At 40.6% G+C, this 4,824-nt stretch overlaps 1 long non-coding RNA gene across 3 annotated transcripts; it reads right to left on the bottom strand.

The window, feature by feature from the left end:
• Positions 1-519: 519 nt before the first annotated feature.
• Positions 520-4,508, bottom strand: LOC119306384. Of its 3 annotated transcripts, XR_005148934.1 has the most exons (6): positions 4,294-4,508; positions 4,077-4,156; positions 3,802-3,860; positions 3,270-3,342; positions 2,109-2,217; positions 520-778 (listed from the first exon to the last, which is right to left on the bottom strand). It is a non-coding gene; the product is annotated as an uncharacterized LOC119306384 (long non-coding RNA). The 3 variants fall into 3 exon arrangements; XR_005148932.1 differs by having other exon boundaries at positions 3,270-3,860; XR_005148933.1 differs by lacking the exon at positions 3,802-3,860.
• Positions 4,509-4,824: the final 316 nt, after the last annotated feature.

Raw genomic sequence — 4,824 nt, 5'->3', positions numbered from 1 at the left:
TATCACTACACCACAACACTATTTCCCCAACAGACATGTCGGTAGGGAAAACGACGTCCACCGACAGACAATCGGTCGGGAAAGACTATTGCCGACCGACCATGTCTGTTGGGGAAAGTCCAGACGGGAAAGCCTTTTCCCGACCGACATACCTTTCCCGACCGACAGTTTGACGGCTATCAAAATCATTCCCGACCGACTTTCTGCTGGCCTTGCTATGAACCTTTCCCGACCGATTGTCTGATGATAAACTTTCCCGAATGACTGATCGATGGTAGTACATTTCCCGACCGACTTTCTCTCGGCCCTGCCATAAACCTTTCCCGACCAACTATAGGACGTCGTTATCTTTCGCCGACCAATGGTTCGATAGCCTTTTGTTTAGCTGAGCAAGGCTCGTGCCTTGCCAAACAATATCAATCAAGTTACATATCTCATTACAACACAATATCAATCATGTTACAGTTACTTGCATGTACTTTGAAAATATTAAACCATAACCAAAGAAGAATATTCTCATAGGTAAAAGTAACTAACTGAAAGGAGGAAACGTTTATGTTTCGACCATGGAGACACCTGATTGGTTTACAAAATGATAGATGCATGTCCGACTATTCATTGTTTGCTCCATTACACAAAATGCCCAGTTGACAAGACACCATATAGGATTACAAAATGATAACTAAAATGCACATTGTTTTGCTCCATTACACAAAATGTCTAGCTAACGCATACCGCCATCTTCATGGTTCCATCATGGTCCTCTTGTATGTCATTCCTACAAAGGATAAAAGGGTCACCTGTGAATTCATGCATTCATAGAGATATATGGCAAAAATAATAACTATACTCCCTCTGTTCCTAAACATTTGTCTTTTTAGAAAGTTCAAATGGACTACCACATACGGAAGTATATAGACATATTTTAGAGTGTAGATTCACTCATTTTGCTCCATATGTAGTCACTTGTTGAAATCTCTAGAAAGACCAATATTTAGGAACGGAGGGAGTATAAAGCATCAATGGCAAAAACAAATTGGGATTTTAGTATTATAAAAATAGGGCATGCTCTAATTAGAATCTGTGATGGGTTACACATAATAAAGCATAAATGCCACACCGACCCACCATATAGCCTGTATCAATCTCCTCAAGCTGCAGACAAGGAAGTATATTAAATGGAAAAGGAGCATATGCATCAGCTGGCCACAAGGCAACAATTTAGCATGTCCAGACACTCAATTTTTGGGAGCAACACGTCCACGAACGGACACACGAAAATCATTTTTGAAGAAAAGACTACACTAGTTTTTTTCATTTTCTTCTTTGGGGTAGAAAATACCGCACTTTGTTGCACTAGACGGCAATACATTAGGCAAAATGATTACTATCTATTACACAGCTAGGAGTTTCAATGATGAGTGCATCATTGCCTGGGAAAAAAGCATCCTAAAAAATGCACGTACATCAGGAGATTATACATACTTTCCCTATGTTAGAAATGAATTTCAAGGAGAAGACTCTATTAGCAAACATTTCTAAATGCAGTACTAAGCACATGAGGACCTGCAAAATACCAAACAAAAAGCATATGAACTTACACTGCATCTGACTATTATATTAATAAAAGCATCGGAGAAAAGCATATGTACTTCGGTGCCACAAATTAGATTAAATTGATGACCATCCTCTGATCTCACTGCACCAAGCACTAGCAACTCAGGCTGCAAGTGGATGCCCATCATCGAAGGCATGCAATCAGAACATGCAACCATAAGGTACTTATCCAGTCATATGGGAAACTAGTTAAGAGGAGCAGCTATAACGTGGACTAGGATACGTATGCATCAGTAGTTGCCCAAATTAGCGTTCTAAGATTTAAAAAGAACAATGAGTTAATTCCAAGTCTTAGTCAAAGGGAATATCAGCTAACTGACCAGGTGTTCCTCTAGTTTTCAGTTATCCACGCTCAGAATGCTACATGCAATGGCGACGTACCAAAAAACAGAAGACTAGTATATTTGAAGTGGGGTCTGAAAACTGAACTTAAAATATGTACTGGTGAATGTACAGATTCTGATCGCAAAAAACAAATACCGGATAAATACCTTACTCATCGATAGGAGCAGTAGATCATCTGATGTTTGCATAATGCACCGGTAATCCCGCCGGGTGCTCGTGAGTAGCAGGAAGCAGGAATCCTTGTGCACAAATGCCCTGAAAGTATAAAGAAAAAGAAAAAGGCTAATTATAATCCTGGAGCTATGTATTCCATAGCAGGGTTAAATAAGCTAAAGTTCTTGTTCTCAGAGCATGAAGATTAAATATAGACTCTTATATTTGTGAGAATTCTAGAATTCTCAACTAAAAGGCTGAACCATTAGTATGATTATCTTATCTTGTTATTAGACTGCAGAAAAGTGTTCCATTGATCTATTGCTTAAATATGAATGTCTAACTGTGTCGTTCTCTCTTGCTGAAAATACAGAGATGCAATTGTTCTGAACTAGCAGTCCCTTCCCCCTACCTCTCATAAACTATATACAAGAGTGGATTAGATACACACAGGGAGTGGGGTGAACAGGTGAACGATTAAAAAGAAAGGAAATGTGTAACCAGTTCAAGAAAATAAATTTTAGAAAACTACAAACCAATAATGAATCTTAATTAACTGCATTCTCTAGGGATGTGTGTTGGGATTAACTAATCTCCATTAAAAATCTAAGTGTATATTCTAAAAAAACAGCATAGCAGTGATTCACAATGTTGCATTTTGATGCAAAATAACAAGAATAATAGCAGTCAACTTAAGAGATCCTAGTGCAACCTAGGATGCCCACTTTCGACACCATGGATGCTTTGACAAGAAGATTTCGTATTTCCTCAAGTTGTACAGGCACACACCATGTTGACACCAAGGTGCAGTGTACAAATTTCAAGCAGAATTATCACTAGTAGCCTCATTATACATCAAACAATACAAGCCAAGTAGCAAAAATTATCACTAGTCACTACAACATCATACATAAAAAAATACAGATTTCAAGAAAAATAGCAGTACGCAGAAATCCATTTTGTAGCCTTGAGATAATTGAGTTGGAGAAAGCCCTATACCTCAGCTTTTAATTCGTTCATGTCATTATTTGAATTTCAAGAAAACAGAGTGAGAACGGAATGATATTCAAGTTAATCAAATCAACTAATATAATGGAAAACAATGCCATATGGTGTTCGTTCATATATAACATCATGATTATGACAAAGCATACCTTGGACATTGTCTTCGGTGGGCTAGTCAATTGTCTCAGGAGAAGAGTGAGATAATCAAGCCACGATGCCTCCCTGTAATTACCAATAATTAAAAAACTTAACACAAATCTTCTTGAAAGTCAAATTACATTCTTCGAAGTTACAACATTGCCAAAGGATCTCGAGTTCTAGTAAATGTTTGCCACAAAAAAACTCAACAAATGATCTATTTTTTTAGCTTGAGAATCATAATCTTTCATCTCAAAGATGTGACCTAGGCAGGTTAAGAGACGTCTAAGGCAACCTTTAATTCAGTCATTGTGAAGGCACTTGTTCAAAGTAGTTACAGCAAAAAATGAGCAGGTATGTCTACCAACTAGTCCCTCCGTCCCATGATATAAGAGCGTTTTTGCCACTACACAGTGTCAAAAACACTTATATTATGGGATGGATGGAGTAATAGTTTGCTGGCCACCGAACAGAAATCGATGGTCCACATATTTTTTCTACCAGGTGAAATTATGGTCCTTATCTTAACTAGCCAGAGAGCACCTCATGAGTATGTAGAGCTTGGATGATCTACACGAACATAACTGTTTTGCAATTTGGACCTGCAATAGAAGGAGATATAATCATTTAACTATACTAACCAATAGAAGGACATCCTAATCCTTTAGCTACATACCATCCCTTACCTAACGAGCTTTGAAGTTATGAGTTAGCTTGGATTCCCAGATGCATATGTATGTGAACGTACATAATAAGATGGACCTATATATTTGAGATGTGGTATAACTCCAAATTCAGCAAATTTGTGTGATGCTTACTTCCTTAGTGCTATGCTTCCCCTTCCTTTGTTGATGCGTATAACTCCAAATTCAGCAACGATGTGCTATGTTCCTCCATCCTGTAGTAAATAAGGATAAGCCCATTGAACCAAATCTCCTCACCAAAACCCAAAAGGTTAAATCCATGGGGTTGGAAATCAACACACTGCAGGCACAGAAGGGAGGAAGGAGACCATACGAGGGAGAGAGATCTTACCCAAAGCCAGAACCTAGAAGCTGCATGTGGATTACAAACTGGTTGGTGCTTGAGCTGATGACGCCGCACGCCGGGAACCCAACCCTGACAGCTTCTAGGAGTTGTAGCTAGAAACATACACGGGATTGGACACCACGAGCAGAAGCACCTTGAGGAAGTGCTTCGCCACGGACACAGCATGGTCTTCCAGTATAGGGCAGTGCTCCTCTGCAGGAGGTTGAGTCCCGTCTTCCCCGGGATACGCCCGGCGTCCGTCGTGATGACGAGGGTTCGAGCGGAGAGAGCACCTGGTCAGAGGAAGGTTCGAGCGCGTGGGGAAGGCGGTGTGGGGCGGCAGGACAGCAGGTGCGGGAGCGGCAGGAAGGTGCAGGGATGCGACGGAGAGGCCGGCGGCGGCAGCCCAGGGCGGCTCGCGTGGGGAATGAGGAAGGGGAAACTATGGATTTGGCTCGCGTGTGTGTGGTGACTTTGCTGCAGAGGGGAAAATCTTTCGCGGGCTTGGGCCAAATGTTGGCGCTAACTTTGATTCCT

Source organism: Triticum dicoccoides, chromosome 5B, assembly GCF_002162155.2.
Source record: "Triticum dicoccoides isolate Atlit2015 ecotype Zavitan chromosome 5B, WEW_v2.0, whole genome shotgun sequence".
In the NCBI taxonomy this organism is placed as follows: Eukaryota; Viridiplantae; Streptophyta; class Magnoliopsida; order Poales; family Poaceae; genus Triticum; species Triticum dicoccoides.
The sequence above is the reverse complement of the archived record's forward strand: the minus strand, read 5'-3'. Positions and strand labels throughout refer to the sequence as shown.